A 12715-nucleotide genomic window follows, 5' to 3' on the forward strand; every position below is an offset into this window, starting at 1 on the left:
CTTGGAGAAAGGCAGAGATGGGGCCGAGCCCTCAGCTGTGTGTCGCATTTCATTTTGTTGCTTTTCATGTATGTGCAAGTAGTGCCAAACCTTGAGTTTCCAGATTGCTGCCACCCTTCCCCGCCTTATGTCCCACAATCCGGACCCCAAACACCAACGGCTCGTGCCGTGGGTCCTGCCGAAACGCGGGAGGTACGGGCATGGGCTGGGAAAGGGCAAGTTGTCTTTAGGCTTTTTAAACTCCATCTAGTGGCAAAAAACTTGTCGTTTGATGATGGTGGGAAACCTGGTGGGTCTGGATCGGAGCTGATCTCCCCCAGAGACGGGCTACGCTGCTCCGATGTCAACTGGAAACTTGACCTGAATTGCTCCTGACTGCATTCAGATGGCAAGCCAGAAAAGTCATCCTTGGAAGGGTTAAACCCGATGTGCCGCTGTTCTGCCAGATAACGGAGGCGGTGGTGTAATAAAGCAATTGTGCTTTAGCTGCCTTTGGGGGAATACTTGCTTAGATGGTAGAGCAGAGGCTTTCTGTCGGTGTCAGAAGTATCTGTCCATCTTTTTATAGACTTATATTGGCCCGTACGGGTCACTGTGTTATCTGAACGCTGTAGAAGGAAATGAAGGAGGATATAACACTAGATAGGATCTAAGCACTGGTTTTGCTCTTAAATATTAAAAAGAAATTTTATGAGGGATGGGATTAAAATGGAGAGATTTAGCTGATGCTCTCTAGAAAAGATGTTTATAAAAAATAACAATGCGCTGTTCTCCCCTGCTTAGGTGGTTGTCAGAGATGTGGCTTCACAGCGCGGCCGCAGAGGCACGCGCAGTCCTGCTCGGGCATGCGGTCTGCACCCCACGAGCTCCCTGGCACTCCTGCCTGCACGGAAAGCCCACCTACACCGAGTCGCTGCGGCCAGGAGGCAGGAAAATGGGTTGGGTGGAAAACTGCCGGGTTCCTTTCAAACAAGGTCTCGTGAGTGTTTTCTTTTGGCTGACCCTGGTGTGAGCTCTCTGCCCCTGCTGCAGCCTGGCCGTGGTCTCGGGCTGAGCTCCATCCCTTCAGATGGGCAGTGTGGCAAAGGGACCCGTGTTTTGTTTGGTTTTTGCACTGGACTGGGGCAGATTACCCCAGATCCTGACTGAGGACTTGTGTGCGTTTGGCCGAGCCTTGCCGTTAACACAAGATAAATTCAGATGCTACAGTAAGTGCGTGTTTCCTTCCCAGTGCACAGACAAAGGGTTTTTCTACAGCCTGGAGGGAGGGAATGGTTTCAAACGTCCCTGGCTGTCTCCTCACAGCGTGCCAAGGAAGGAGGGTACCGAGGGGGGCGTTACGGCCTTTAAAAACTTGACCTCAAAGCACAAAGTGTCGGCAAGAAAAGGCAGGCAGGGACGTTATCGTGGTGAGACTGCAGGTTAATGCTGCCCACTTCAGTAATTCAGCAGGAGCTGCTGGTTATCCCGGTGCATGACAGGAGAAGAAAGGAGGCATGGTCTCTGGGGGGTGAAATAACGAGAGGCGGCGGTGTGGTTTGGCAGACGGGGAGGACCTTCTGCGTGACCAAAGGGACGGCGGCTCACACGGTCAGAGGCGTGAACGTATCTGCCGTAGGAGAGGATCCGTCGTGAATGTTTAAACAAGGAGCACAAAGGGGGGACCGAGCACTGCAGCCGGGTCTCAGGGAGGGTAGGGATGGGGGATGCGCTGGTTCGACATCCACACATTGAATAATTGTGGGTGTCGGTTAATGAAGGCAGACGCAGCACGGCTGGTCTCATTAAAATATGAAAATGGTGCGAAGCAGGAGGAGAGCTTTGCCTGGAGCCAGGGGGAGGATGCTGGTGCGGTGCCGGTCTGAATCCTTCCTTCAGGGATAACCCTGATGAACGGACGGCAGGGAAAGGGAAATACTGGGGTGAAGTACAGATTTCAGTGTCCGGACTCTAGTTTTTATAAGGGCCCTTTCCTGTGCTTGGGTCCAGACCTCAGCCTGGAGGTGTCCAAGCCTCACGCGAGGTTCTCGGCATGGAAGAGCGCAGACCGTGTCGGGGTGGCACTGGCCAAAGAGCAAGGGAGGTTGGTCAGGAAATCAGCTTCCCGCTCCGGGACCTTCCCTTCCAAGCAAGAAATGTTTCCACGAAGCAGCTCTTGGCGGTAGGGAGTGCTGCCTCAAATTCTTCACCCTCAAGTGCTTCCAGAAGTCCAGCCACTCAAGCCATCGTGGGCTCTAAGTGTTGACAAAAGTACCTATCAGAATGGGTGGAAAATCATGCATGGATATTTTGAGGGGGAAGAGCAACTTTGCATTGCATTTAGGAAATCATGGTGTGTTTTTATTTTAATCGTCTTCACAATCAACAGATTTAAATCGGTGTGACAGCCGTGAACTGCAGCTGTAAATCTTTCAGTTCTGGTGTAAGAAAGTCTTGTGGGTTCACACAAAAATTTCTACCAGGCTATTGCCTATCTTTCTGAAATAGAAAAAGGAAAGAGGGTTAAAAGCCTAAAACTATGATTCCACTCAGGATAAAGCATTAAGAGCTTCTATGAAGTTATCTTTTAAAAAAAAAAAAAAAAGATTTGAGAACAGCTTGGCCTGGAACAATATTTCAGGCACGGCTAGCTGTTAAAAATAAGCTAATTCAGAAGAGGCACATTTAAATAAATATAATGCAAAGACATAATGGCACAGATAATAGTTTTGAATGGGGAATTCTAATGACTTTGAGGGCATTTTACAGGGCAATTAATACACATGAAAATGCTGCTCTATTCAACTGATGGAAAGAAAGGAAAATAAAATAAAATAAAGCAGGCAGAAAGAAAAAGGGAGATGGTTGTGACTGGTAAAAATAGGGTTTGATTTTCTTTTCAATAGGATCACTGCTTACAAACATAATAAAAGGAAAAATAAGCATGTCAGGTTCTATAATGTGGCTTGTAAAATCCCGAATGATTAGTTTCTAAAGAGGGGCAATTAGGCTGCTTTTGCATATGCATGTGACTTCTGTGGAACGGGGCTTTCTCTGCTCCCTTCTTCTCTCCCTCTTTATCAACAGTCTAAAAATACATCTCCCCCCATTAAACCTCCAGCATCATCCTGCTGAATTCATGAAGGGGGATTGTGGGCCTGGGCTCTCTTAAGAAATGATTAGGGTTTATTGCCTCCAAGAGGCATTACCGTTCAAGGGGAGCAGAGGCTGCCTTAGGTCGGGTCAGGATCAGACCCCAGGACGTGAAGCGAGGGTGTTTCACACGCGCTGGGCGTTTGCTGGCAGATGGGAGCTGAGAGCTGCCAGGGAGAGGCTTTTTCTAAAAATGCAAACTCCTCGTAAGGAAAGTGGCTTGGTGAAACGCTCTAGGGGAACTCCCATCTATTTGTCGTCGGTAACGTGAACTTTCACGTCACCATTGAGCACTTGGGCTTGGGTCCCCCTGCCCCGAGAGAGGGGTAGGAGGAGGATAGCAATAAGTGCTGCTCCCAAAGAGGCTGGTCCCGAATTTGCATTTTTCCAGAACTTCTAGCACTGGATTGTCCGATGCTGCTCTATGCATCGGAGGAGGGAAGGGTGTCCTGGAGCAAGGCAGCCTTGTGCTGCTGAGCAGGCTCTTCCCCTCCTGGTCGCCCGTCACGAGCTGCTAAACTTGCAGCAGGGATGGCTGGGGGACAAGTTCACAGCTCGCTGATGTCTGTACAAGGGATGGACCGGAGGCTCGCGGTGGTCCCTGCGGGCCTTGCAGTCCATAAAACTCACTGCCGTGCTTCCCTGCCCATCTGCATGGGGAGTGAGCTGCCCCGTCCTTGAAAAAGAGCCCATCCTAATCTTTAGCTGCGTTTTTTAAATGTATAAATAAATATTACATATGCTAACAGATGGTTCATTAGCCAGTTGTTATGGCAATCAGTATTTCAGCCAATTAAAATCCTTTTTCATAGCTTTAAAAATGTCAATGATAAGAACATTTAAATGCCCAAAGAACAAACAGATTCACTGTAGCATGGCACTAAAACAAAAGGCGTTTTCTGCAAGTTTATAGAGATAGGATGAGAAGAAATAGAACAAGATTTTTAAATCCTTTGTGCTGAAGAAGGGAAAAGGTGCTGACCCCTGTATATTAGTTAATGGGAGAGGTTGTTTGGCATCTTGCCACTCAAATTGCCCAGAGTTTTGAGTGATTGCTTGGGAACATAGGAGATACAGCTGGTGTGTCCGAATCTCCCATGGGGTGTGCCTGCAGGAGTGAAATGGTGGGAATTGTTTTGGGAGGGCTCTGAGTTCAGCACCCACGGACAGGGTCGGACTTTTACCCCATGTGCACTGGAATTCCTGAGGTCGTTTTCAAGCCTGACCAGAATGACAGATTCTGGCATCCCTTGAAAATGCTGCCTTCTTCCATGGCCTGCCTGTGCCTGGAGGGATGCTCAACTGGCTGCGGAAAAGTTGGGCACCGAGTGCAAGTTCAGGCCTCACAGACTGGTCTTTTAGTTAGTAGCTCAGAGTGTCTAGGCCAGAGGTGATGATAATCTAAAGGAATTTAAGTTGGTCTTGTAGGCACACCGTGATACCTAATGACAGTGGAGTATGGGGCAGTCACAGAGGGAGGAATGGAAGAAGTAAGTTACGCTTCGTGTTATAATTCCTGGCACTTTTCTGGGTTACATATGGTTTGAATAGCAAATAACACTGTTTAGGTCTTAACAAGTTCCTGCAACCACCTTTTCGCTGGGTTGGTTATACATCCGTATGCTGTCAGCGCTCTGCCTCTCCAGCTTGGGACTCTGTATGCAAGAATAAAATAATTGTATGGGAAGGCAAGACCTTTTCATCCTGAGTTAGTGTTTGTAGCAGGACACTCCCTGGGGTGGGGAGAAAGCCTGGCCTTCCAGAAAGCGTCCTCTGCCCATAGCTTGCAAGCAGGTATTACAGAGTTGCCCATATCCCCTGTGTATGGATCGATGAAGGTAAAGTTTTTCAAACCTCTTGTTCACAGAGGGCAAGACAGGGCTTTTGGCCTTCTCTCTGCCACATTACGGGGGCTTCTGCCTGCTTCAGAAGCCAGCACAGAACAGGAGCCTGGATTTGATGAGTCACAGGCTTAACAGGCTTGATTCTCCTTTTCTAATCTGTGCTGTCTTTTGCAACTGTTTAGAGGAGCAAAAAATAGCTCCCACAGACAATCAGAACAGATTATTGTAATGAGAGCTCAAAAATGAGAAACAAATGGCTCAAATTGAGCCTTTAAACATTTCTACATATGTCTGCAAGGAGCTGTGCGATGCTGGAATCAGCAGGTCTGCAGCAAGAGATGGCTGCTGTCAGGAGTTTAGTTCTCAACCCTCTTTTTTTTCCCAGTAGCTAAACTGAACATCCCAAGTGAAAGCTGCGTGCTATCGGCAGCTCCATTTTCTGCTTGTAATTGTCTTTTATCTGCTGGAGTCGGCAGTGCCCAGCCTACATCTGCTCCTGATTCACTCAGAGTAAACGTCAGAGAGGGAAACAATAATTTTTCCCATATGGGCTTGAACAGGCAATAGGTAGAATGAAGCTAATAACCTTTCAAAGCTCTTTCCTTTCTCTCTAGATTGTGTCCACCTTTTTGATGGCCACTGTTTGCTTATTAATGAGGTCTGATTTTTTTTTTCCCCCATGCTGTAAATACAAAGTATGCTCTCAGTTGCTCTAATCTAGATGAAGATTAGGTCAGAACTGCAACAGACCATTGCGTTTGCAGAAAGAGATGGTTTATTTCCTTCAGTAGGGAAAGGAAGAGAACCCCCAACAGACCCAGCCCACCTGTGGCCAGCACCCTCTGATCCTGCCCTACCCCTGTGCGTCCCAAAAGGGAATTCTGCAGCTGAGGTAGAAGCTTTAAGAATCACGCTGGCATAACTTTGTGTCTTTGTGTTATCCAGAGAACTCCTTATGACCGATAAATATATTTTCCCTTCCTTTTATTTCTTACATCGCTTTCAGTTTGTGATGGCAGTTCCAAAAGCTTTAGAGCTTCTTCTAGATCGGCATAAAAATATCATGAGTACTTGTTTAAACATCAGAAAGGTATTAGCTCAATTTTGCACTTCAATGCTACCAAGAGTGTTTAGGCCCATTGGGCATGAATTTAATTTTCTTACAGGCTGCAGAGAGAAGAAAAATCAGCCTCCCTATCTTAGCATTAGCTGCTTCTCCCTGTGACAACTCAAAGCGTCACCTTGCTGGGGCTCTAGGCTCCAAACGGCACTAAGATTTGGAGCTGAAGTCCTGAGCACACAGACGCCCTGAAGTCTCTGCCCAGGGCTGTCTTGCCCCCTTGCTCACCGTGTTGCACATCAGCCCTGCGGTCCTCCCCCAACAGGAAAAGCTTCGGTAGGAGAAACGTGCGTGCACACGCGCGCAGCAGGTTGGGGTGGATGCTGACAGCGGTATTTCAGCAGGGTTACGACAGCAAAGTAATTTAGCCCACGCTAAACACCGCCATGCTGCCTATGGCAGACAGAAAATCCTGCCTCACTTCTTTAGTAATAAAACATTCGGTCTAAACGCATAGAATCAGATTGTCAATTTTTAATAGTGCATTAATGACACATTTTGTCGATAGTTATAAAAGTAGACAGAAAATTTTTTTAATGCGTCTTGTTTGTTAACTCATTGCCGGCTCAGAGACCCGGATGCCTCAACACACGTGTGCACAAGTGACGTGAGACTCTGAAGATGTCAGGACATCAACTACCTTTTTCTCAAGGATATGAGAATGTCAATAGTCCTTGTCGCACATGGGGGAAAAATTGCCTTTTAATGGTCAATAGTAATAACCAGTCTGTTTAAACTTTCATGAATAAGATATATACAATCTATGGCCGATGAATTATGCATGTCCCTCCAATGGCTGGGAGGTAGGAAATGGTCCCAGTCCCGCTGTCCCGCTCACCTTCGCTCACAGTCCCTGTTTCTCTCTGATGCTTGTTCCAGCTCCTGCTGGTGATGGCCGTGGTGCATCTGCCTGTCCCCTTCCTGGGCAGGGGACGCTCGCGGCCGGCTGGGCTCTTTGCAGGGACACGTACCCCTCTCGGCTTCGGTTCAGGGCAGGTCCTCAGCTGGAGAGGGTCACATCAGTGCTGGAGGCTTCCCAGCCACCCTTGCCTGCTTGATTTGTGGCCATGAAGATGTGTTTGATATGTACCAACAGGAGCCTGTTGAAAATGTGAGCCCTTTAGGCCAGTGGTGACCGTGGTAACAGCAATATTTCTGCTGGTACTACTGATGCAGGCAGTAATTGTAATAAATATATGCAACATTTTGCTCATTTTCTACATTTTATGCGCTCTAAAAACCCATCCTTCTCTTCCTTTCCGCTTCCCTGTTGCCCACAAACCAAGGTGCAAGGCCACAAAAGGACTTACATTGTTAAAGGAATTTCCAGCTCTGACTGCAGACATCCAGCAGTCTCTAATGAAAATGTGCTCTTAGGGGACTTGGAGCCCAGATTTAGAGACTGCACCGAGGTTCAAATAAGCCTTAGCAGAGCATCCAAAAATCACAGATTCCTTTCTGTACCCTGCCCAAACATCAGTTCCTTTGAAGCTTGCCCAGGGCTGCTGGGCAGGAGATCAGCTGGGCTGAGATCAGAGCCATAGGGAGAAAGTTTTGAATCATGAACCAGAGCAGTGTGTGTTAATAAAAACAAACAGGAAAAAAGGCACACTCCAGTGCTACCAGCGCCTTCCACCATCTGCACCCTCGCTGTGATAAAGCCCCTGCAGAGCTTCATAGGGAATGAGATGCAGCTTGCAAGTGCCTTTTGGTGCAGAAGGATCTTTTGGATGCTGATCAAGATACAGGTGGAAAAGGATCCCAGTGGCAGTGAATAAGTAAATAATTTTTAAAAAAGCTGGAAGGAAGATGTAAAGAGGAGATCAGAGACAGCAAAAGGAGTAAACTCTGTAGTAAAGTAACAAATAACCCTGAGGCTTTGGGGAGACTGGTAAATGGTCAGCTGGGAGAGACTGGGGAGAGGATGTACTAGTCATGGGAGAATGAAGAACGTGATATACTTGGAAAAATCCCAGGAGGATGTGAGCGCCCTGCTGGGCAGGGGTGCCTGGAGGCAGGACCCCCGGTTCACGGGGTGAAATCAGCAGGTGATGCTCCGAGATGTGTCGGGTTGGGTGCAATAGGAAACGCCGTCGCTGCCGCCCTGGCTGGGTGCACGTCCCCGTGGCAGGTTTAGGTACCTGCTTCTCCTCGGCCGCACGAGGTGCAAGCCTTCGCTTTCCTGCCTGTCTCAATTGCTTGCCCCTATGGAAGGGAGCCTGCAAGAAGCTGTGAGGGTAGAAAGTCCTTACAGGCCCATAACTTTTGTCTTTTAAAAGTAGGACACTTTCAACACAGGTACACATTATTCATAAAGCAAGCCCCCAAACTATCATTTTATCTCCATGCCAAATCATAATCCTCTTCCAGCTCCCTGGGGTTCTGCTGAAGGTATTTGATTTTTTCTCCGTCCCTTTCTTTTAAAACCCATTTCATTATCAAATGGCGTTAGGGGAACTGATCTGTAATGAGGAAGCTGGCAGAAGTCCCAGAGTGATCAGAGGGGCTGAGATTCAGCGAGGTTAAGCTACTGCTCAAAAAAATTGTAATTAATTAAAATTAATTAAAAATCATTAAACAAACCTTCATGCTTGCCGTTTCACGTGCTGCTGACTTGACTGCAGACTGTGCCACCATTCCAGGCTGTGGCATGGTGGTGCAATGGGACGAGCAGATCATGTCTTTGCTGGATGCAGGTGGCTTTATCAGGGGCTGTTACACCACCGTGCAGAGACGGTTTGGCCAAAGAGTAGATTTACGTGGCGGTGGGGTTGGTTGTGTTTGTGTGGTCCTGTTAAGTGGGACGAAGCTTTTATGCCTCATACTGGCGCGGTTTCCCTGGCTGACCACAGGACAGTGATTTAGTCTTTGTGAACTTGAATTTGTAGCTGCAAAAAGGCAATTTGTCATTTTCTCTTAACGTTATGTGCACGTACGGTCCCTAATGTGCAGAAGCCTTGCTCTCACCAGGGATCTCCAGGCACTCCAGTATTACTAGTGCTAATACTTATATTACTAAGGTTAATACTAACCTATAGGGTTGTTCATTTAGAGGTGAGATTTTGTAATTGCCTGAAAAATTCTGTCTCATTCCATTTTACGAAGAGGACCAGCACATCCAGTGCATCCCAGACCTTCAAAGTGACCCACTGCAAACAGGGCTGATTAAAACCTTCACAGCAACATTGTGAACGACCAGGGTTTGTTTCCTGCAAGAGCCTCCAGCAAATTACCTCCCCTGGAGCCCCACGGAAGCTGCAAAAACATTTGCATTTCTGAGGTCCTTGCTGAGAAGAAATAATAAAAATCCACAGAAACGTTGTCACTTCTCTGCCGACGCGCGGGAGTGCGGAGAGCTGCTTCTGCTGTCACAATATTTGACAATTCATGCACCAGGAGTGACCCAAAGTTTAAGCTGTCACGCATCATTATCATGCTTAAGGATAGCTTCTTCCTCCACAGGCTGTGTTATCCCTGTCCTGTCCGTCTCGCGGAGCTGAGGCAGATGATTCAGCCCAATTTAACGGGAGTGACAGTTTTGGCTGGGGAGAGGCCTTTACCCGGTTTCCATGGTGATCGAATTACCTCTTTCATTGCAGGTCAGGAGGTTAAAATCATTGATGAGGACTCTCCAACGGGTGGGTTTGCGTTTCATCTCGCTGCATTGTCTGCTCCCCGCTCCGAGGAGGACGACGTATTTGCAGACTGGCATTAAGGTACGCGGGAGAGCCTTTAATTACAAAGCTAGCTGGGTGCGAACGCCCAGGCCATTGTCACCCTCCCAGAGTTATTTGCAATAAATGCTCAGACCCCGCGGTGAGGGGCGTAGCACATACCTTGCAAAAATATGGGCCTTCCCCCACTGGTTCTCCATGTGAACACAAGATGAGGTGCACGAGGAGAGCAGGAAATCCACATGTGGGACATCTCGTCCCAGCCTGCTGGTACCAGCTACGTTCAGAGGGGATGCTCCAGAGGAGTGTGTGAGATGGATGATAGATTTCCAGCAGCTAATAGCTCATCCTGCTCTCTAAAGGATAGAAATTCACTATCCCCTCAAAGTATTTTTCTAGTTTTAATATCGTTTGTTTCCTATGGAAAAGCCCAGCTCTTCCGCAGGCTGCTGCTGGTGGTGGTCCGTGGCAGCGGCTCCCACAGTGCTGTGGAGCCCATTCCCTCCCACCGCTTCTGAATTTTCCATTTGCTTTACACTGGTGCTTGGAGGTCACAGTGCAACGCAACGCGCTCCCTCCTTTGTACTGCTCATTTATTTGTTTTAGAGGGGGGAAAAAAGCCTTTGCCATTTCTGGCCACAGGCAGGAGTTACCCAGAGAAGCACTGGCCAGGCACCGGCCGGGAGAGCCCGGCTCAGGGCAAGGCGTGCGGGTCCCTGCAGTGCTGCCCGGCGAGCAGGAAGGTGTGCTTCCTGGCTTGCCCGCTGACTAATTTCCACAGGGCTGTTTTACAGGAGCAGTTCAGTATTACATCAAGTCCATTTGTTATATTTACTGGGTCTCTCTCTTTCCCCTTTGAGCCTTAGGAATATCAATAAATGCTGTGAAAAAGTCTGTTGTAAATAATGGGAGTTTCTGCCTATTCTAATCAATAAAATATTGTTTATAGAAGCACTCGTGGCTCTCTCAGCTCCAGTTAAAGGTCTGTCGGTGTTTTTATAAACCCTGCTTTTCAGGTGGCTGTAACTCGGCTGCTCGGAGTACCCATCTGCCGTAGCGTGGTTTACAGACTGTCGGTCGGGATGTAAATCAGATTGGCGTGTTTAAGTTTTGTAGCTTCTGGGTTTGCTGTTTCTTTAAAACACAAGTGGCTGTATATGGCTTTTTTTTTTTCCTTGCTAGACTGTAGCTTAATAAAGGAGGTGCAGAGGGTGGATGGATGTATTTTTGCAGTTAAACTATATCGATGTCTTCTCATACGTAGGGAGAATGAAACAAGCAAACAAATAATGTTTTGATAGATTCCCACTATCTGCATTTAAAAGCGAAGTACCACACAGAAAGCACAATAATTACATTTCATAACTCTCTCACTATACAAAGCCAAACTGGGCAATGCTATGGGAAATTATTTCCTCCTGCTGCCTACATTTCAGACTCCTTATTTTTCTGGATTTCATATCTCTTGGCCTTTTCATATCACAGCAGACTAACATTCAGTGCATTTAGCAAGCCAGACCAAATCCCATATTCAAGTCTCAAAATATTAGTTCAGTCCTTACAGCAATATTTGATTTATGGAATACTAAAAGAATATAAATCATTTGTTCTTGTTTTCACAGGATTAGTTGCCAGATGCAAAGCTAGAAATAAGGGATAAAAGATCTGTGCTTGCTGCTGGGCATAAAAATCCTTTAATGATTTATTAATGTCAACATTTTTATTTTTCATATAGGCCGTTGTTATATATGTGTCTATTTATTTCCTTACGCAGTCAAAGGTCAGTGTTTGAAAAACAGTCGGAAGGATGTTTAAAAGTGCCCAAGAAACCGTGAGTGAGCTTTGGCCTTCTAAGTTGTTTGAAGTGCTTTTGAGATCTCCAGCCTATAAATACGCTCTTCTCCCGCTTGCAGACCCAGGGATGGAAGTTAAGGAGTTGATACGAGAAGTGCCAAGTACCTGCAGTCTTTGCTGGCTTTGCAGGACGATGAACCCTCAGTGTCTGTGCAAAAAGGACCTGTTTTGCAGGCACCACTAGTGGACCCGAGTCTGGCAGCTTTATCTTCTCTAGTAGTTTCCTTCGAACTCAGACAAGCGCTCTAGACCCCACCTGGAGCTCAGTAGAAGTCATTTACTGGTTCTGCCTGTACAACTGCCTTTCTGTCCCTCCTTGTAAGGGTTGCCATTGTAGCTCTGAGGGAAGGACACAGTTTCTCGCCATCCGTTCATGCTAGGTGGTGCACCAGGTATTTCTCCCAGTATCAGCAGGATGCAGTGTGAGCAGCTTTTCCTTCTAACTCCTCTTCAGCAGTCGATCTGATGAAGTGTCGCTGCCCAGCGTTACTCTTTTGCCAGCAGTTACTCTTAGATGCTTCCTCTCCACTGCTTGGATTGTCTGTTCCTCCTGGGACGCGTTGTGTTGGGTTTCTGTTTGTCATAGCTGGGCTCTTTCTCCGTCAGCTCCGCAATGACAAGTGCTCCCCATCAGCTGCCGCTGCAGAGATGAGTCTGTGCCACGGATTGGTGTGCTTGGGGTGCAGCAGGTAAATGCCAGGAGCTGCTCGAGCAAGAAGGGAGAGTAGCTTTAAACAAGGAGATCTCAGAGCTGTTCTTGACAGGCTGTGTTTGCAAGGAGTTCTCAGTTTTAGCACCACCAAAACGGCTTCAGGGTTTTCATGATTATTTATTATTACAGCTTTAGAGCGAGTAAGTAATTAATCGGGTCTCAGATTGTTATCCTCAGCTTGGCTCAAGTTCGATAAGGTGCTTAGGACAGTTACGTGAGAGGAAGCTCCCCCTTGTTGGCGTGGGCTAGTAAGTCTATCAGCAGGGGACGGAGTGGCCAATAAAGCCATTCTGGAGAGGTTATCAGGGCAGCACACACTTTCATCTTAACTAGACAGAGTGCATATAGCGGGTCTGTAACCTTTAAATATGCAAGCGCT

The 12715-nt window shown here is 47.4% G+C and overlaps 1 long non-coding RNA gene across 1 annotated transcript in view; it reads left to right on the forward strand.

Moving 5' to 3' along the window:
• The window catches only part of LOC127026340 (uncharacterized), a 71806-nt gene that overhangs the window by 31928 nt on the left and 27163 nt on the right, over positions 1 to 12715 (forward strand). The window contains exon 3 of the long non-coding RNA XR_007767739.1: positions 9696 to 9812. This is a non-coding gene — a long non-coding RNA (uncharacterized LOC127026340). The remainder of the gene's footprint in view (positions 1 to 9695; positions 9813 to 12715) is intronic.

The sequence above is a fragment of the Gymnogyps californianus genome, chromosome 27 (assembly GCF_018139145.2).
Source record: "Gymnogyps californianus isolate 813 chromosome 27, ASM1813914v2, whole genome shotgun sequence".
NCBI classification, from domain to species: Eukaryota; Metazoa; Chordata; class Aves; order Accipitriformes; family Cathartidae; genus Gymnogyps; species Gymnogyps californianus.